The 21,993-nt window shown below is 49.1% G+C and overlaps 1 non-coding gene across 1 annotated transcript; it reads right to left on the reverse strand.

Moving 5' to 3' along the window:
- Window positions 1-21,082: 21,082 nt before the first annotated feature.
- Window positions 21,083-21,244, reverse strand: LOC144171231 (U1 spliceosomal RNA). Its single transcript, XR_013322905.1, has one exon. It is a non-coding gene; the product is annotated as a U1 spliceosomal RNA (small nuclear RNA).
- Between the last annotated feature and the right edge of the window lie 749 nt (window positions 21,245-21,993).

Genomic DNA, 21,993 nt, shown 5'->3' on the forward strand with positions numbered 1-21,993 from the left:
ACAATGCTCGCGTCCTTTGTAGCGAAGCCTACGACTACGTGCGCCCTCCGCCTCGGCGCCTCGCTGTCTGTGACTTAAATCGTTACAGCGACAGCCGACGGATCTTCAATTTGAAACTTCCTCTAGTGGGGTGGACGCCCCGGCCTAGATCCATTCGCACCCCACGTTGATACTCAGCGAGCGCCGCTGCTTCCGGCCCCTCCCGAACTCTGGAAAGAGGGATATGTGCAGTGTCTGCACTACTTGCGGACCGTGTGCACAGTAGAACTGTGAAAAGAGCGGAGCCGTTACGGCTATTGCGTATAAAACCACCCTCTCGGTGGACAGTTCGCAGTCGTTTTGCAGCAGCGAATCAATGCTGTCGCTCTGCTCGAGTGCCGTGCTGTAGGCTCGCCCAGAAGGGTATTGCTTCGACGCATCTCTTGCCACCCAGTAAACACGTTTGCCTGCGGCTTCTTGTCGTCATAACCAAGGCAGAAACGTTTGCAGGATGCTCTTCACGACGCTACCACACGCATGACGATGGCGACGGAGCCCGGATCGGGGTCGCATTCCCGTATGTAACAGTTACAAATGTGAGACGTTCTGGATCGGGCATAAGACACACTGATGAGCGAAGGGAAACGTTAAGTAAGGAAGAAGCAAGCTGGGTGTATTGTGTCACTCTATGACACATCTGGTTTTACTGACAACTGGGAGTAAACGGCTGGTGATACTACGCATTTGTGGCCTCATACAAATCCATGAAGTCTCTCTCAGTTGGAAAATGTTTATTCCCTTCGTTTGAAGTCGGTCTGTCAAAGGTTAAACTAGGACCGAATTCTGCAAAACAGTTGGATAATTTTGATATGACGCGGTAGTCGCTCCACATTATTCCTGAATCAAGACAAACAAGCACATCTTACACCAACACGGCGTCATTTCAAACTGGTAAGGTTTTTTCGACAACTGGATGTCTGGTGAAGCTTAAAAACGGGCAACGATAATACGAAGCCCTGGAGTGCTTTATGATTAACTTTTCACGTAAAACATTCTTTTAGAAGAAAATATTGCAGCGCTGCAACTCAGATCAGGTAATTGAGTGACTTACGGACTGCTTTGGAATGGGTGTGAAAGGGTTTCAGAATAACTGGGAAATCTTTTTCCGCTGAATAGCTGTAGACACACTCCCCGATTGTCGCCGCATTGAACAGCTACAGAAAGAGAAAAAGAGCAGAAAATTGTCATAGAGTGCAGAAATTCAAACCAAAAGCAAACCTCGCCGTGAACTGGCATTCCACCTTCACTGAACAATACAGATTGCCATCTGTGCCTGCTTATGAAGTGCGGATGTTGACATACAACCGCCGTTCCCGTGATTGCGAAACAGAAAGTGATGAACTGCGATGAACGCAGCACTCCCAGTGCATTTAAGGCCACTTACAAAAACGATAATTAAGTAGTGATGTTGAAGGACACGAAAAATATTTAGGCGATCAGAAGGAGCAAGAATTACATCCTGAACCTTTAGATGCCTCTCAGGTTATTACAGTTTGGATATATTGAGCCAGTTACAGCGTATATGTGTAACGAGATGGCGAAAATTAAATATTGTTTGTCGCATGCGAACTTGCAATAATGGCTTGTTTGATTCAAATATACCTGCGTACATCGGCACATTTTATCTCCGAGTTAGACGTGTGTTATCTAAAACCAAACTGCCCCGCAAGTCCATCTATAAGGGGGTACCCAGATGCAGTGATGGCGACGAGTGACGCAAAACACTTAACTCAACGAGAACCGCAAACGGGAAGCGTTAGCGACAGCCGAACGCTTAAAAATCTGCAGAAATTCAGAAAATTGTTTACTAATGCGTAGCAGTCTTACGGTGCTTGTATAGATTGTGAGTTCTTTGCAAACAAATATGGATGTAAGTAGCGGACTACACTTTGCAGAGGGATACACTTTTCTGCAAAATTTATACACAGGCAGCCGGATGTGGTGAAAGCGGCAGCGACGGGCCCTCGCCATCGCTCGCTTTTTTTCGGCCAGAAGCGAGCGCAAGCGACCAGGGAGAACTACGGAAGGAATTGGCGGCATTGTACTGATTTGAAGCGTTTTTCGCTGTCGCCCACACTGGCGATTAGTTTTACCCATTGAGTTCCGTGTTTAACGTGGCTTGTCGGCGTGACTGCATGTGGTTACCCCTTAAAGTAAGATTGCGCTTACAAAGCCTAGTACTCCCATACAAGTGCCAACGTATCAGTTCCGCAGCCACATATCACACCTGCGAGCGACAAAAGAGGTTACATTCAACGCACGTGTAAGAAAGCCACTTTTCTGCAGGTAGTATCTGCCATGCTGTCTGAAAAGCGATGCACGCCTTGCCACAGTAGATGCATAGCTTTTCGTTCAAAAATCTCTACGAAGCAGCGCTCATACGCTTCCGTAGCGCGAAATAATTTGTGTTGTGTGACTTGACAGGAGGACGAGAAGCAAATGTTTATTGACAGTGAAGTCGAGGGGGATCGTGGGCGGGGTCCTCAGTCCAGGACTCCATTGGTGTAACGACGGTCCAACAAATGCAAAAGCTTTAGAGATTGAATTGGGCAGATGGCGCCAGTGAAAGGGATGCTACATTCGTGGCATTCTCCGGCGAACGAATAGAGTCAGTCGCGGAAGATATAAGGAAATTTTCAATCAATGTTTAAATTACTCGAAGGGAACCCAATTCGTGAATAGGGGAACGCAAAAACGGCATTGGGTAAATATGAACATGGAGCTGAAAAGGTAAGAATTGCTCCCCCTTCCTGCCTAAACCCGGTGACTCAAGCAGACAAGGAGCTCACCGCGCAAAACACAGCGAGGATACGCAGCCATGTAAGCGGAAGGGAAGCCACGTAAATCGGCACCTGCATGAAAGGCAAGTACGTGGTATGACAAATGGTGCAACGTCACAAAGTAAAGATTTGGCTGTAAAGTAAACCAGCAAAGTAAAATCACTGAGAAGGTCTAGGCTGCATTTGTAAAACGATTCAGCGCCAGTAATGTTTTCTGAACTACTGCAGTTCTAAAAAAATAGCTTGATGAACGGCATGAAGAGAACTCCGCAAAAAGTAGTGCGTATTGTTAGGTTTCACATGTCAGCTGTTCCTCAGTAACGTGCTCATAACAAACCTCGCTGCTCCATCTCCCTGAGATGAGGAACCAGAACACCCAGTTCTAGTGTGCAAACTAGTGACAGGGACGCCATGAGTTGGGTTTTTTGTTCTTTTTTTTTGGTTTTTGGTTTTTGGGGGCTAATTATGCTTTCGCAATTAGGTAAATGGCTGAATACGGCGCACCGTGAAAAGACTTAGGTAAACTAAGTAAACAAAAAATGTGTGGCCGGTAGGTCGCAGAGGCCGATCACTATCGGCGCGGCTTCTCATTGCGTACCAATGCACTATAAAATATTGTCTCAGTGGCAGAAAAACAGGATAATCTGAACAAAATTTTCTGCGGGCCATTTATCATCATCATCATCCCAAACCGATCTACACGCACTGCAGGGCAAATGCGACTCCCATTAATCTCAAATTATCCCACTCTTGTGCTAACTGCGACCAATTTTTACCCGCCAACTTCTTGATCTCATCCGACCATCTAACTCTACCGTCCCCTGCAACGCTTGCCTTCTCTAGGAATGCACTCTGTTATCCTTGATGACCAACCGTTATCTTGCTTTCGCATTACTTGCCCTACCCACGCGCATTTCTTCTTCTTAATTTGTACTAACATGTTTTTATCACGAGTTTGTTCCCTGACCTACTCCGCTGTCTTCTTGTCCCTTAGTCTTACACCTGTCACCTTCCGTTTCGTTGCTCGCTGAGTCGTTCTCAATTAAAGTTGAACCCTCTTAGTGAGCCCCCAATTTTCTTCCCCGCAGGTGAGTACCGGTAGGATGCAGCTGTCATACACTTTCTTTTTCAGGGACAATTGTAGGCTGCCATTCATTATCTGAGAGTGCCTACCGAATGAATCCTAGCCCATTCTTCTCCTTCTAATTATCTGCGCCTCAATGTTGGGATCCGGAATCACTACTTGGCCTAAGTACGGATATTCGCTTACCACATCTACTGCATCGCCACCCATCTCAAATCGCTGTGCTCTCCTGAGGGTCACCGGTCTAGGTGCAGCGGTGGCGGAGAGGTATACGACCTAGGCAAATTTTGGGCACCTTATTGCCAGTTTACACTATGTGGAAGGAGAATAAAGCCGCCTAAAAAAGTACTGAGACGTCGTGAATACCGCATTAACTATCCTTGTTTAGAAGGAGGGTCAGCGCCTAAGCTCTAACTGATCCTGGAGTTTCAGTCGGAATATTTTCTGCGTACAACGGTGGCTCGCATTTGCTACTGCGCAAATTGATGTGCACGCGAGAAGGTTGCACAACTTACCACAATCATGTCGGCCGAGAAAACCTAGAGCAGGCAGTTAGAGATGAACGTTGCGCAGGTGTGTTTTTATCCTTTAGCCGGCTTCTTCTTCCTTTTCTTTGTCTTCCATAAATAACACTGAAAAACGTGCTAACAATGGTAAAATCCCATTAGCGGGATATTTTTAGTGCTCAACTGGAGAATGCTGTTAAGATGAGGGATCTTAGGTGCAACCGAAATAAAAAAAGTTGATATAAACGTTCCTTGCAAACTTTTTATTGGGAATAATGAGGCGCTCTTGTGAATGAGACATACGCAGGCATAAGCTTCGCCAATTGCAACTGATCGACAAAAAATTGATCTATCCACAGTGGCGATATTTTGTCGTGAGATGGTCACAAGGCGGGCACTTTCGTAGGGATGCAGGACGTTAAATAAACCTGCTTATTCACCGCGCCACAACCCGAAACTGGCGTAATAAATACCAAGCCATGGTTATTTACTAAGAAACTGCGCAAAGATCACCGAAAAATTTACCACTGTTGAAGGCCGACCAGCAAAGCTCTTTGGAAATTCGAGTGTCTTGAGTACCGCATACTGAAATTCGAAACAGCGCGAAAAGACGGGACAAGGAAACGACGACGCAAGGCGCTGACTAACAACTGGTTGGTTTATTGCGCTGGTTTGCGAAATATACTCAGAAAAGAAGGCGAGAAGGAACACGATAAAAAAGAAGGAAGCACGAAAAAGAGCACGAAAAAAAGAAGTGCATCGAACATTGCACACAAAATACAAGATTGATACACGTGCATTGATTAAATGGTAGAAACGTTGATATGAGACGTGGCCAGAGGCGCGAGGCAAGCAAGACATCCTGAACAGTTAAGATTTTTATGGGTCCAGATAGCGGACTTCCTTTTTTAGTAATTCAATGGACGGCTTACTCACACAATCGCTGCCTGCCTTATGTATGAGCTAGGCTTAATAGATCTCACGCTCACGCTGACCCTTGTACGTTATTGCAACACGGGTTTCGTAGAATCTGGGCGAGCAGCCGTGGTCTTTGCAATGTGTGGCAAGAGGGCTGCCAGTACCCGTTTTCAGTGTGTTCGCATGCTCCCGGAGACGATCGCGGAGGCGCAATAAACCAACCAGTTGTTAGTCAGCGCCTTGTGTCGTCGTTTCCTTGTCCCGTCTTTTCGCGCTGTTTCGAATTTCAGTATGCACCACCAACTAGCCCAAACCACCGTTCTAACGTAGAGTACCTCACCGCGGCACTCCAACTCAGCGTTCCAGCCATGGCGAGAAGGCTGTCCGACGACATTCGATTTTTTAAGACTAAGCTTATGATGCAGGCCAGAGCATCTGCCTTTAGGTTGTACATTCTACTTTTGGTATCGCTAGCGAGCGGACGCAGGATGGCGAGCTCTGCCCAAGAAGCGGCTTTGGCGGGCCCTTGGCCCACGGTACCGGGATTTCTGCTCAGGATACGGAGCCATAGCAAATTTCCAACAAGTTCGTTCGTTTTAAATACAGTGTTTCTTACCGACATGCGCTGCCAGGACTACCATGTCAAAGATTTCCGCGACACTCTGGCTCACGTGGCTCCGCTCCCGGATGTTTCGGCATTGGGGCGTATCAAATGAGTCGTGTGGGTGGTGACGTTCAAGTGAGCGAACGGAGTTAAGATCCATGCAGAAAACAGCGTCAGTGTACAACACCTACGCTGCGCAGTCGCTGATTCTGATTGGTTGTAGGGTTTAACGAGCCGACGCAATGCAGGCGATTAGGCGCGCCTTAGTGGAGGACTCCGGATCAATTTTGACCATGTGTGGATCTTTAACGTGCTCTGAAATCTCGAACACACGCGCGTTTTTGCTTTTCGCCTCCATCAGAAAAGCGGCCGCCGTGGCCGGGAATCGAACCCGCGTACTCGTGCTCAGCAGCACAACGCCCTTGCCACTGAGCCACCGTGGCGGGTAGTCGCTGATTCTGGAAACCAGGAAATGCGCCTGAAACTTAATTTTATGCTGTAAAACTTCTCGGACGATGCCGTCCGCGTTGCACTATTACCCTAAGGGCGCGTCAGGGAGGTGTGCAAGGAGCGGTGGAGCATCGACGGCACCCTCGACAAGGGTTCAACCCTCCGCTCATTAAAACTGAAGTTGGAGGCGGGTGTGACGGCGTACAATTTGCCGCACGACATTTGGGTTGCGGTAGACAAGGATTTCGTCGTTGCCGCAGGCCGGGGCCCCAGTGCTTGCGTTGCAACACGAAGGGGCACATCAGGCGAGTGTGCAAGGTGCCGCGGTGTTCGTCATGCCGACGTTTCTGATGAGGTGAGAGCGTGCGTGAGGTCGTACGTGACTGACACCGGGTAAGCGAGGGACGACGAGCTACGTGAAAATTTCCCGGACGAAGCGGACGCGGAAAATACGGCACCCAAGAGCAGTTGCAAGGGGGTCACGGAGCAAGTCCCTGCGGTACCGGTCATGGCCGAGGCTGGCTTGAGCATTACTGCAAAGGAGCAGCTAGGTAAGCCCCAGTCTCCAACTCCGAACGACTCGTCGAACGAGGGTAGCGGCACCAAGTGTGGAGCCAAATGAAGAAGCCGGCGGCGACGACGTCAGCTGCCGTAGTGCACGTCGGGAACATAGAGGCTGGATGTGATGGATCGGGCGGTGCCACCGCAAAGCGGCAGAGTGAAGGCGACGACATCAGCCATAGAGCCACAGCCACAGCCACAGCACCAAGGAGCCGATTGCAAAGGAGGTGCCGGGGAGACGTTGGAGCTTCAAGCCTGCGTCCAACGTTCCCCCCCGAACAAAGGAAGTAACCAGGTACGCCTCCTTGAGTAAGCACGTTGCTTCGCAAGGTAGCCTGCGGGTTTTTTCCACTGGGTTTCGTGTCTCACTGCTCTTTTGAAGCCCAAGCGAACTGAATGAATGGAACTTAGGGAATTCAGTTTATTGAGTGTTTGGTTGGCGGTCCTTATGCTTTTTCTTTTTTTTTTTTTGGGGGGGGGGTGGCTTGGTGAGCTCATGCAGCCTTTAGAGTCGATGAACTGTTTTTTCGTTTCATGGTGGAGAGCATGAAGTCGTTAGAGTCTATAAATTGTTTTGTTTTGGCATGTCTTGTAGAGGTTTGAGGTTTTTTACAGTCTGTGAGGTGTCTCCTTTGAACTGCAGAGATGTTTAAGCATCCAGTTCCGCCATATAGCGTACCACAAAAAATACCAGGAGGACCACCGCTCAAACCGACACGTGAGCATGCGCCTCGTGAAGAGCTCCCGGCGTCGGCCAGGCCTGTGCGGGGGCTTTCGCCATGCGAGGAGCTTCTAAAAATACCAAAAATCATTACCGAGCGCACGTTATCTTCGCCTCGTGCGGAGCGCCCGACATTGACCAGGTTGACCTTGAAGAACAGTCTGCCCAGCGTTGGTGGCGTGATCTCTGGCGTGTGCTTCCTTGAAGTGCGGAGCCTAGACGCCCAGTTCGCGCTGCAGACACAAAGTTTGTGAAGTGTGTTCCGGCGAGTTCTGGCGCGTGTTAAAGCGGTCCACTTTGGGAGAGATGCTAAATGCTGCGGACAAAGCAATCCGGGCGTGCCAGTCATAGAGAACTTTCAGCGGCAAGTTCGGAAATCCATGTGAGGTGCAACAGCGGGTCTCCGAGAAAGAGATCGGGTTCTTTCTGCAGCCGTGCATCACTAGTGTAAGCTGCACGAATTTCTTCTTTTTCAAATGTTCGTTTTACTCTGCGTACCTCAGGTGGCGCCATCGTTTTAAGACCAGCTTGCTCTCGCTCGCACTTCTAAATCGGCCGGCATTTCCCATAGGCGAAAATCATTTTCATTTATCTTCGGAATAAACAGGTAACTACTTTCTTTGATCCCGATGTCATACAAAATAGACCACTAAATGCGACCTTCGTGTGAACTTTAAACCAGCCATGAAGACAAAACTCAGGTTGGGTTCATTCAAAAGACGGTCTCGTTAGAATGATACTGACACCAGTTTTAATCTAAACTTCGCTGAAATAAGGTATATAATTAGGAAGGGAACCCATGATGTTATACCAGCCTGCTCTGCGATTGGCGGAGGCCGGCAAAAGGAACCGCAAATGAGGCTGAGCTTATATGCTTGCAGAACGAGCTATTTGTGCTTAAAGTTAGGGCACATTCTTTTTAAAGCAATAATAATGGTGGGACAAAGAGTGGAGGTTACGAAAGCAGATGTAAACATAGAAGTACTGATGCGTAGTGGTGTTGGTACTGCCCGCACTATGCTTGGTTTAGTTGCACAGCACTTCGGGCATTTGGGGTTGTCTCAGACGACACTGGCCGATTGACGGAAGCAACGGTGTCTTACGTGACCATATTTGTCCATCGAGCAGTATGTTTCACGAAAATATTTTTTTCCCAAAGGCAGAACACGGCTTGCTACGGTATGGTGACGCCATCTAGCTTCAGTAACGTAAACAAATGCGCGAACGCCACCGTAGAATACCTCGATTCCAGCGCTGCCGTACAGGGTGGAGACACCCTTTGAACGGTGCCGTGCCACCGCAGTTGGGTCAACATTCAAAACGCTTTTTCTTTTCTATTCCCACGAAACCCAGAAAAGCGAAACAGATAAGATGATTCAAACTTCGCCGGTAAACCGCGTTGCAGCGACAATTTTAGCGCGGTTTTTGGTGGCGAGCGAGTGACCCAAAATGGTGGTGCCAGCGTGTGCGTGTCTCCACCGAGTTGACGCTAGCTAGGGCGCTTCCTGATATTTTGTTGTTTCGACTCCGTCTTTTAAAACGAAGCGTTATTGTCCTCCTTGATACCGTTGTACACCAATACACCCTGTTGGAAAGCCAACTTTCACCAACAGTGACGACGTTGTACGCCCGTAAGTATTGCAGGAAAGCCAACTTCGACTGACAATGATGACGGACGATCGTTGGTGAAGTGAAGAAAAGAAATGCTTCCCCTGACGGGAATCGAACCTGGGTCCCTCGCATTTGATTCCGGCGCCTATCCGATTGCTCCATTTCGACAGGGTCTCGGCGGTTGGAAAAACGAGACAGCAGAAGAATTCGTAACGAGAAGAATGGCGTTGCTCTGCATGCACTAAGACCGTTAGCCACAAGCTCGTGAGGCCTAACTTCTCATTTTAGGTTCAGAACGTTAGGCGTAACATAACATCTCGGGGTTTAACATCTCAAAGCGGTACCCACTAACAAAATTGCTCACTGAACGCCAAGCAGCATGGACTGACTCGTGCCGCACACGCCAAACCCAAACCTTAGGCCTACAGAGTGCACCCAGATACTTGCCATGGGTTTTCTAGAAAAGTGGTGCGTACCTCCAGAGTAGCACATACTCGCAGTGTGAGATTACCCAGGCAAACAATCTATCACGAGAAAGCTTCGCGTACAACCATCGTCGTCGTTAAACGGAGGGGAGCATGCATGATTTTGTTTCTTTTGGCGCACCTAGAGGATATTTCAGGAAGTGGTATCTGGTACAGGGAATCTAGTTTTTACGAGCCCGCTTCACGCTCGAATACTTGTCCAGTGTGACGCTCACAATACTCTACCGCGAATTTTCGGATTATTGTATTATCTGTTGAATTCTAGACATCAATGTACCGCGTGAGGCAAGGCCGGGATACGCTTAAGGTTGGCGGTACTACAATCGCTAAAAGCATTCTTCGTAGAAATTCACGCTGCTGTGCCAACCGTAAAAATGTGGCTGAAAGAGGGGCCTTTGTCCTTTCATGCGGCATTCAGTGCTTCCCGTGCAAAAAAACGCAAGTCGATCGAACATGTGGATTTACAGTGTTGGAATAGGGTCTTTTCTTGAACGCCCTTGAACACATATTGTCACGAAGTGAAAGACGACGCAATTTTCTTCAAGGAAAACAAGTTTATTGGAGTGAACGTGTGCTCCCCTAACCACCGAAGGAATACACAGGAGGCGAAGAAGCAGTCAACAAAGTGACGTGCGCAGGCGAGTTTCAGCGGCTCGAATACCGCCGCGGCTGCTCCGCAGGCTTTTTATCTTTCTGCGCGCGTGGTTCCCGAACCGTCGATTTAAATCCAGAACATTGTAGATCACAGAAGATTATTCTAGGCTAGTGACGTTATAGCGAAACAGCCTCCTTATCTGAATGAGATAGCCCGTGCAGCATAAAAATAATGATTGGAACATGCGGTTCCCTTGGGACACAGATAACAGAGCCGGGCGCGGCCGAGCAGTAAAAACAAACAATAAATAAATAAACGCAAGCATGGTTTGCGGCATTACCCCCCCCCCTTCTAAGTGTGCATCGACGTGATGCTAAAATAAATCGACTGTTCGAAACACAGCAACAACAAACAAAAAAAATAGTCCATCATTCTGCGCAGGAACGTTTGAGGCGCACCACGTGGACCACTTCGGCTCGCGTGGGTCGTCGTGATGTGCCGGAATCACGAATCGGGGGTCACTATGTACGTAAGTTGGCCAACACGTCGTATAATCTGGTAGGGTCCGAAACACCGCCGCAGAAGCTTCTCACTGAGCCAGCGTCGTCGGATAGGAGTCCAAAGCGACACACGATCCACTGGGTGGCTTTCGGCGTCTCCGCGTCGGAAGTTGTAGCGTCCGGCATCCACCAGCTGCTGGTCCGTTGTACAATTTGAGTGAGGTGGCAAGCCTCGACACAGTCTGAAGGTATCCTTGGACGTCGGCGTTGAGGTCGCCGTCTTCTAAGTGCGGAAGCATGGCGTCAAGAATCGTAGTCGGCCGTCTTCCGTAGACAACCTCGAACAGTGTCATCTGCGTAGTTTCCTGGATATCCGTGTTGTACGCAAACGTGACATACGGAAGGGCTTCGTCCCAATTCTTATTTTAGACGTAGACATACATAAACAGACATCCGCGATCGTCTTGTTCAGACGTTCCGTCAGCCCGTTCGTTTGGGGGTGGTACGCCGTCGTTCTTCCGTGATCTGTGTTGCTGTAGCGTAAGATTCCATGCATAAGCTCCGCAGTAAAGGCCGTTTCGCGGTTCGTGATTAGGACTTCAGGGGCGCCATGTCGGAGCAGAACATCGTTTACGAAGAACTTTACGACTTCTGGTGCAGTCCCCCACGGATGAGCGGCGGTCTCTGCATAGCGCATCATGTAAACTGTCGCTACGACAATCCACTTGTTTTCGGATCGTGACGTAGGGAATGGCCCCACAAGGTCCATTCCACTTACTGGAAAGGCCTCGATAGGATGGCGATCAGCTGCTGAAGCACGGCAGGAATGTTGGTGGCGTTTTTCGTCGCTGGCAGTCACGGCAGCTCCGGACGTAGTGGGTGACGTCGGATGTAAGGCGGGGCCAGAAGTACCAGTTCTGCGATTTTTACAATTGTGCGAGCTGTGCCCAGATGTGCGGAAGACAGGTCGTCGTGACATGCTTCCAAAATGTAGTCACGAAGATCTTCCGGGATGACAAGAAGATAATTCGTTCTCGTTCCGGGGCTGAAATTCTTTTTCACGAGGACGGAGTTTTTCAAGCTGAATTCTGGGGAGTTGCGATTGAAGGCCCTGGTCAAGGCGACGTTGCGTCCTCCGAGGTAGTCGATCATGACGTGTTAGTCGGGGTCGGCACGCTGCTGGGCGGCAAGGTAGCTCTCTGTCACGACTCCGAAGAACGCGCTGTCTTCATCGGAGTTTTCAGTTGGTGGGTCGACGGGGGCGTGGGACAGGCAATCGGCGTCGGAGTGTTTCCTGCCGAATTTATAGACGATTGTATCGTCGAACTCTTTCAGGGGAAAGACGGCCAGAGGGGTCCTTCAAATTGCGGAACCAACACAGCGCATGGTGGTCTGTCACAACCTTCAATGTTCTACCCTACACGTATGGGCAAAATTTTGAAATCACCCATGTAATAGCGAGGCACTTGTTCTCAGAGGCTGAGTAGTTTTTCTCCTCCTTCGACAGACCACGGCTGGCGAAGGCAGCTTTGCTTTTGGACGACGACGGCACCCAAGGCTGTATCACTGGCGTCCATGTGCATTTCCGTTTCGGCGTTTTCGTAGAAATTAGCGAGCACGCGCGGATTTTGCAGGCGTTGTTGCAGCAAGCTAAATGATTTTTGGGGTGTTTTACCAGTTGAAAGGGATGCTATCTTTCGCCAAGCGCGTGTGTGGATCTGCAATGCATGTGAAGTTTGCAACGAAGCGCTCGTAGAATGCGCACAGTTCGAGAAATCTTCACACGCCCTTCTCGTCTTTGGGTCTTGGAAAGTTCGCTATGTCTGATGTTTTTGCCGGGTCAGATATGACTCCCGCGGCGTTGACGACATGGCCCAAAAACTTGAGCTCCTCGTACGCGAAACGGCATTTTTCAGGCTTCAGCGTTAACCCTTACGTACGAATTGCCTCGAGTACAGACTCCAACCTTGCAAGGTGTTCGTCGAAAGTCTCGGAGAACACTGCAATGTCGTGGAGGTATACGAGGCAGGTGTGCCACATCAGGCTAGATAGCAAAGTGTCCATGACTCCTTGAAACGTTGCTAGCGCCATGCACAGGCCAAACGGCATCACCTTGAACTCGTATAGGCCGTCCGGGGTTACGAATTCAGTCTTCTCTCGGTCTCTCTCGCCCACTTCAATTGGCCAGTAGCCGGTTTTGAGATCCATCGATGAGAAGTACTTCGCATGGCAGAGGTGGTCGAGGTCGTCATCTATTCGTGGTAGGGGTTACACGTCATTTTTGGTGATTTTGTTTAGTTGCCGGTAGTCAACGTATAACCTTAATGTGCCATCTTTTTTTTTTCACGAGTACGACCGGCACAGCTCAGGGGGTTTTCGATGGCTGCGTAATGTGTTCGCAGAGCATGTCGTTGACTTGAGTCCGGATGGCTTTCCGCTCGTGTGAATAGACGCGGTAAGGTGACTGTGGGGTAGGTCGGGCTCCATCTTTGGTTATTATTCGGTGCTTCGCTTGAGGTGCCTGACATTTTTTTGAGTTCGTCAAAAAACACTCCCTGCAGCGACGCAGCAAAGCGAATAATTTGTTCCGTTCTTCTTGCGGTAACGCCGGATTCAAGTTGAAGGTATTTGGACGCTTGAAGGCATACTCGCGTGCGCGTTAAAAGTCGGCAACTGCGATCACTTCACTTGCTTCTTGTGCTTCTTCGAGGAACGCAATTGTAGCGCCCTTGTTTAAATGCTGGTATTCCTCGGTTAAATTAGCGACCAAAACGTGGGATTGGCGTTGCTTCAACAAAGCGCGCAGTGACTCTTGCGATAGAAGCAGCGCGGTCGGGAAGAAACCTTTGGTCACTCTCTACGATAGCGTCGACGTCGGGAACAGCATCTTCACAGTAGGCGGTGATTATCAAACTTGCGCGGCGTGGCAGGGTGACATGATCGTCGGCGATCCTTACAGCAGTATGGTGTTTGGGGTTTGGTTCCAGCGTCATGGAATGTTTGGAGGAAAAGTCATTGACTTGGTATGTAGATCAATTATTGCACTGTTGTCCGTCAAAAAGTCCATTCCGAGAATTACGTCGTGGGAGGGGTTAGGCAAAATGAGAAACCCCGCAGGGTACGTTGTGCCGTCTATGGTTACGCGGGATGTGTACGTTCCACTTGGTGTCACGAGGTGGACTCCTGCTGTGCGAATGTGCGGACCGTACCATCTGGTCATAACTTTATTCAGCTTAAACTCATATGGCCCGCTCATTACTGAGTAGCCGGCGTCCGTGTCTATGTGGGCGACTATATCAAAGCTGTCGATGGACAGCTGCACTTCGGACACCGGCTTCCTCGAGTTCTGGGTGCGTCGTGGCGTCTTATCTAGGCTTGCGCGCATTGACGGTGGGGCACTATATGTCGTCGTCTTCGTCGTAATCTCAGCGGAAACCTCGGTCATGTTGGGTACGCGTCGCGCCGTGTAGCCGTCGTCGTGTTCGGGAGTCTCGTCAGGGTTAGGTCGGGTCGTCGGGATGAGGGCATGTCGTGAATCACTATCTTCAGCGAGTCGCTGCGTCGTGGGAGGGTTTTGATTTCAGAAGGACGCGAGGACTGGCTTGGTTGGCCATGGTGCTTGTCGCGCCGTCTCTCTTCTTCACTTTCTCCGTTAGTAGACCGAGCTAGGGTGGGAGGCCTTGCTGTCGGCGGCTGGTACGAGTGGGGTTTGCTTAGCTACTTGCAGATGGTTTTGGGTGCACGTAACGCACACCCAACAGGTGTCACAAAGTCAAAGACGATGCAGTTGTCTTCAAGGAAAACAAGTTTACTTGAGCGATCTTGCGTTCCCCTAACAACTCAAAGAATACACACACGTTGAAGCAGCAGTCAACAAAGTGACGTGCGCAGGTGAGCGTCGGGGAGTCGAATACCGCGGCGCCTGCTCTGCAGTCTTTTTATTTTGCGGCGCGCATGGTTCTCGAACCGTCGATTTACATCCAGAACATTGTAGAACAAAGAAGAATATTCTAGGCTAGTGATGTTAGGGCGAAATGGTCTGCTTATCTAAATAAGATTGCCCGTGCGGTATAAAAATAAAGAATGGAACACGCTCTTTGCATGGGACACAGACAACAGAGCCGGGCGCAGCCGGGCACTGAAAATAAACAATAAATAAACAAACTCATAAAAGTTTCCGGGATATCAAAGAAAGATTTCCCTTTAGACACACACGGGACACGGTTTTTGTTCATCGAGAGTGATGGTTCTGGCCGTGACCTGAAATTGAAAGTCCCACATGATCATACACCTTCGTGATGTGAATGGCCCAAGGCTCTAAGGAGTATTTTTCTGAGTCCATTCCGTTGATTGTTGAAGTATGGAGGGCTCATCCTAAATCTCCGGAACAGTTTCCTGTGATGGAAACTATAAATAGCCTGAAACAATTTTAGCCGGCTTTCTGCCACCCAATTGCTGCGTAGCATTTTATGAAAGTAGCTAGTGGTTTGTGGGTGTTGGTATTGCCAAAGTAAGGCTATAAAGAAAGCCGTTGTGGTGTCGCGTTAATGTCTGACCGCACTGCTACTAAGAGTGGTGGTTCCAGTCCGGCAATTGTCACCTTTATTTTTCTAAATTCAGAGCATTTCTTTATCACAATGTCACCCGTCCGTTGGCGATCGGCGTCCGCAGCCAGCCAGCACGTGCGCCCCTCCCCCGCTCCTCCTCGCTCTCAACAACAGGTGCGGGCGCGCATGCGCGTCATCCGGCGCTGAAAGAAGCGTTGCAGCAGCAGGTGCTACCTCCTCTCCCTCTACTGCGCGCGCTAAGGCAGCGGCGAAGCGTCAGCGTCGAGCGGCCGATCCCGAGCGTCGAGAACGAGAGGCCGCCGCCAGTCGTCAGCGTCGAGCTGCGGATCCATCGAATCGAGAGCGAGACACGGCTTCGAAACGTCAGCGGCGATCGGCGGACCCCGCGTTACGAGAACGAGATGCCGCCGTCGGCCTTGTTGACGTAGTCCACGACGTACGCCGCGCACGCTTAGTTGTCGAGGATGATCTGCAGGTCCATGTTGGAGTCGAGAACCCTTCCGATCCACGGGTTGAACGCGTTCACGCGCTTCTCGGCGGGAGTCCTCGCGTGAAGCACGCACGGACGCGACGCGCCAGCCCACAGAATTTCCGCGTACTCCTCCCAGGACCGCACGTCGAAGGCGCGCAGGAACTCGTCCAAGCTCGCAAACTCCCCGTGCTCCAACGCCTCGTGCATTTCGTCGTACTTGGCCTTCAAGCGCCGTCGACGCACCCGTCCGACAACAACAACTACAACTACCACCGCCAACTACCACAACCTACGCTACGTGACCACCCCCAATGCTCTGCATTTACTGGTGTCCCTCGCGCGGGGGCAGGCGACGGAGGTTTTTTACACGTTCTTATGGTATGATGGTAATGATATGTCTTAGGTGAGTTTCCGGTGCTTTAAATTACTTTTTTAAGTTTGTTAGGGTACGTGAGGTTAGTTGACGTTCCGGGACGCGACGGTCCATTAATGTATGCCATGTAGTGCCAGACGCGGCATTTTTCATCGAACGCCGATGGACGTCGATTTTGTGAAATGCTATAAAACCACCGACGGACCTCTAGACACATGCTTAAAAATTCCCTCAAAGTGCTTTAGGGAGTCCAGTGTTAGTACATAAACAAACGCCTTCCCCAGCTAGTAAAATGCGCTTCAACTTACAATGAAAACAGTCATCTCTATTTCGGTCAGCGCGCTACGGTGCAAAACTGCAAACCTTTGTTGTTTTTATATTTGATTGCTGATGACAAACGTGAGCTGAGTGAATGCAAGGGAGCGAATGTTTTCCGTCCATGAAAACCAGAAGTTCAGGTTTACATAACAGATACGAAGACAAGTACGTTTGTTATTCCTTACTAAAATGTTGTAGTGTTACCATCTTTGCATAGAACCTGCGCTAGAACATTAGGGCGCCCGCTCTCAATAGTGGGCCTTTAGTTTCAGATGCGGCTCGGATGACGTAGTCGTCTGTCTTGTTATTTTTCAATTAGGGGTGTATATGAACACTTGCTAATCATATAATACATCAATAGTGCACAAAACGCTAGCGACACTAATGGTGGAGTTCAGCATATTCTAAAGCTATTTTTACATGCTGTCCATGCCCACCTCTATTGCATCCAAGGGGGGCTAAGTCCTGGTACACAAGGTAAGAGCGGCGGCGGCTGTTACAGAAGGTGTGCTCGCGAAGTTGCGGGCATACGTTCCCCGCCGTTCATGACATATGAGGGAACCCCCGAAAACCACTGAGAGACCACCGCCGTGACCTGCTCCGCGTGCTCCGCGCCAACTAGGCCCCACAATGCACCCCATTCTCTCGAGTGCTCGTTGCTCGCAGCGGAGAGAAGAGCCCATGTTTCGCCGAACGTCATGATACTCCAGGAGAAGGCATCGGCTCCTTTGGGCATGGTGCAACCAAAATATACTGCCATGCCGCTGTGCACTTTCGCAAGTCCCACGGGAATACATAGGATAATGTAGACGACTTCATTTTCTGTACCGCCTTAACAAGGCCCCACTACACCTTGAAAATGTTTTTTAAAATAAAGAATAGCTCTAATAATTGCTGACGTGAAACAATGCATCAACGCTTATGATTTTGACGTGGTGCGCCACCAAATCAGTGGGTGTAGCTCCTATGATAACATGTGCTGACTTGCCTTTCCTATTGGTGGTGCCTCTAAATCAAGAAGGGGTGGATTGAGGAATTTGTTGTTTACTGCAACGTGGTGCTTGCTGCGATTTAACTAAACCCTTATTTTTCATCTTCATGATGACTAGTTGTGGTATTGTGGTATGATGGTATGATGACTAGTTGTGGTAAGAGGAAACCAAATATTGAACCTCTTGGAATGTGAGGCCGGAAATATACCAGTCAGTAGTGAAGTGCAATATTGTAAGGAAATGAAACTTTCACGTGTGGAGTGCGTGCGAGCTATATTACTATGCTTTACCACTGTGGACCCTCATAACTAAGAGCTCTTGTTGTATGGGCAGACTCCCAAAAAAATCTGATCACTTATGGGAATAGAGTTTCTAAGCATACACGTGTTTCTGCCTTTTACTGGCACTCTGCGAACTTGCGCCAAAGGGTAGCTCACGCGGCCATTTGGAACATCGATCGGCTCGCTTTACTTTGATTATTGACTTCACTATTGCGCAAGTACAAATTGGGAGCGAATAAAAGTTTTTCTAAATCGGTGGGTTGGACCTTCTACTTAATGTCATGAAAGCCGAAATCCGACTTTGCTATTGAATTGAGTTGGGTTCCTTCACAATTACGGTAAAAACTTTTTTGAAGTTGACAAAGGCACCCGCATTACAGCACTTGCAACTCGGGGCGATTTTATCTGGATTGTGAATACGAGTAGGTCCCGTCTAGAATAGTAAAATCACTTCCCCAACTAAGAGTTACTTTCACCTGAATATTTAACCGAGCAGGTGAATCAAGCGAAGGCTTTTTGCCTGTAATGGCGCTGTTTGGTTACGGGGGCATTCCTTGATGCAGCCAGGCCCGGTTATTGCCGCCTTCTTGATTTGGTGATTTTGAGTTCAAATCTCGTTCGGTTAGTTGTGAAACTGACTCTCTTAGGCCACAGTGGCGGCTGCTTTGGCGTAGTTCTTGCAGGGACAAAACTTCCACCGACACTCACTGGAGCCGGTCACTTGGCCTTCTCATAGATGCTACTCCGGTACGCCAGAAGCACCGCACTGGAGGCATTGTGGGCGTATTTGCAGCTCACAACAAACATATTTTCTGTTTCCGTTGCTCCATGATGATGACGGTGCTTAGCGGCTTCCCCTTTGTAACGGGGTGGCGTTGCACAGCCACGTTAGTCGTAAGGCCACTGCTCAATCACCTTGCCAAAAAAAACTTTTATGGTATTTTTGTGCTAGTCTGACTTCTTTGTTCGCATGTCTTCTCAGATTGTTTTCTGCTCTTTTCTCACCAACATTATAATCTTCTTTTACTAACCTCTACTGCTGCCAAATTCACTTTTTCGTTAACCTTAAAGCCAAGAGCTTCCGGAAGCTAGATGGCTCCCTCACTGAGAACTGGACGGATACCTTTGCACTCTGTTACAATATGTCGCATGGTTTCTGGCTCCCTGCCGCAGCCTGCGCACAGTTCTTCCTGTACCGGCTCGCGGATCAGCGTTTTTTTCCGCAAACAAATCTACCGGGCTTCAAGAAACAATGCCACCAACAGGTGCAGGGCTCAACCTCGCAGAGGATTGGTTTACAGGGGTATGTGGCGGCGCGGTATGTGACCGAGTATACACCATTTTCCTTGCTAGAAGTGGGTGCCGCCATTTGCTTTTTCTGACCATACGCTAGCGCCGTCTATGAAGCGACCGCCGAAACCACCGCGCTGGGCTGTTAAGTGCTCCGTTCTTTCTGTGCGTCTGCTCGGTGCTCGTGCATTACCGCGTGAACCGTAGTGGCTTGGCGTTACGTTAGCAGTTGCAGTGCTTGTGTGTGTGTGTTCTGTTTTGTTTTCACCATCTACGGAGGGATTTTAGGTTCTAATTTGCTCCCAGAGCGGAAGATGCCGACCCCGGCTGTTGTGAGCAAAAGGATTATAAACTTTTCCTTTGACCGCGTTGTGAACAGGCTATTTTCCAAATGAAGCTTTGACGTATCTCGAGCTTTGTTTCCGCATTGGGCTGCCTGCTTATACTGCTATCGACCAGCAGTGTACGATGGAGAAAGTTATGCATTCATATCGTTCGGCAGTGTATTGCGTTCGCCTGAAAAAAAGTAAACAAAACGCCGTGATTTTGAAGGTTCGATTAGATGAAAAGGGGCTTGTTTAATGCCAATCGGCTATAATGACAAAACAATATATGGTATTTTAAATTGACTCCAACGGACCAGAAGTTGTTGTAATGTTGTATTGTATCGGAGCTCGTGAATGATCCCCAGTTGGTCAAAATTATTCCGAAGCCCTCCACTACGGCGCGCCTCATCATCTGTGAAGCATGGGCTCGTTAAACCCCATAATCAATGAATTAATGAATCAACCCATCGATCAATGCAGTATTGTAAAGGATACAGTTACTTCTAACATTTCAGGAGGTTCCGTTCTCTGTCGTAGCTTTGGGTTTGATAAACCGATTTTGCTCCGTCTGCTTGCCGTCCAGGTGCACCCACCAACACCTAGTTGGTCCTTGGTACAAAGTCGCTGCGATTTATCAACCGCGTCCGCCGATATCTCAACTCGGTGTCAGTTGGGAAGCGATGCAGCAATAACACGTCGCAACCGCACTGCAATTCCTCCAGGCAGTGTCGTGCAGATGCGTGCTCTCGGCGACGTTTTCTTGCTTTCTCTGGTTGTTCGATAACGTGCCACCACCGCACAGTGCTGACCAAGCGATGTTTGCGCCTTGAACGGCATCACAGCATTGGCTAAAACAGTTGAAAGTTTCATAAAAACAAAGTACACGGTGTGAAACACTCCTGAACTACGCAGCGGAGCACTCAGCACACCGCGCCGAGCGATGTTAGCAGCCCAGCGCGCACAGGCAACGCTGGTCCGCCGGAAACCGAGGCGCGCGGGCCGCCGAGAGACTGGTTCTCGAGTATGTTCCTCTTTTCCCGCCTGCTTATAGAAAATGGCATGGGGGGCATCGAAATCTATTTGGGGCATATTCAATGTGTTCTGCCTGCGAACGTCAATGATTTTCAGTTGGGACTGAAGTAGAAAACAAGCTTCGCAATTTACTTTACTGTTTCAAACTCTGGGATACTTAAGATAATTCCTGTGGCCGTGTTCACTACCACGCATACGGGCACGACGTTGTATACATTATCGTTCATTATAAAGGCCAATATGTGCGCGTGCCTTGCTACATTTGTTTCATCCATGGTACAAAGTTCTGGTAAGCAGCGATACGGGGACCTAAGACATTTTGTTGTTGTGAAAGTCGTACGTTTGCAGTGAAGGCAAATGTACTATTCCCAAATCATTAATTCGAAAGAGTTGCAGGGAGCATAGTGTAGTCAATGCAATCTCTTTCTTCTACCCAAGATTTAGGTAAACTGGTGCCAGCTAGCTTAAAAACTTCACGTATGAAATGAGTGCTTTAGGTCTGTGCATTTTCCAACTCACGAATTCAAGTACCGTGCAGCTAACGCTGACCAGTCTGTCTTTGGCATTGTAGAAGGAAGGGGATCCGCTCTGGCGCAGTTCCCCGCTACCAAAAATTAAGTGCCCCACCTCCCAGTGACGGGATAGTGGCAGGGCCCAACACGGGCGCAGTGCAATGCCCGTGTCCTCCCTGGAGGCACCCCCTCAATGATCAGGGTAACCCCTGCACCAGGTAAGTATGCCCGGGGAGCGCCCCGCGTCGCAACGCCACCAAGGAAGACGCACCGCAGGGCTCCGGTGGCAGGTGGAGGGACATACAAATTTGGTCTGGACAAAAACGGTGCCTGCATAATATGTAATTTTTTCTAAACGGGCAGCTGCACTGTGCAACCTCTTTTGGTATAACATGTGAATGGCTAGAAGCACTGGCGTGTATATTTCAAAAGAACACCCGAACTGTGAAAAAAGGCTGTTGCTCCATATTGTTAGTTGAAGTCGGTAGGAGCGCAAGTGTTGCATGCCCAGTCGTATTCTTGCGAACAGATGGGAAGTCATACATAAAACTGACTATTCTAAAGCTGCAAGTGATCGTGAGTTTTACGGCTCGAAATGAGCGGAAAGACAAAAACGAAAGTAAGTGTATTTTTCTGCAGACCCTTCAGAACGACCCTCTTTTTTCTTAGGCCACTAGTGACCCCTTTGCCTAATAAAGATGTGCGAATACACACTTCCCTTCAGTAGCGACAATCAGTCGACCGACAGCTTAGAGCTTCAGTTGCCACAGTTCCTCAATAAACGCACGCACACTTTTTCAAGATACAGTGACTGATTTTAAGGAAAAATGGAGTTGAGTGGAAAGAGCATTCTTACCGGACAGAAAACAGTGAGTAACCCTTTCACGTGCATTGCACAAGCCAAGAGTAATAAATGCTTCAAAACAGAAAACATAGTTATGTTTGCTGGAGCTATGGCTGAAGGATTATCACAAG

This window comes from Haemaphysalis longicornis, unplaced genomic scaffold, assembly GCF_048455015.1.
Source record: "Haemaphysalis longicornis isolate Haplotype H1 unplaced genomic scaffold, Haemaphysalis longicornis Haplotype H1 scaffold_2, whole genome shotgun sequence".
NCBI classification, from domain to species: Eukaryota; Metazoa; Arthropoda; class Arachnida; order Ixodida; family Ixodidae; genus Haemaphysalis; species Haemaphysalis longicornis.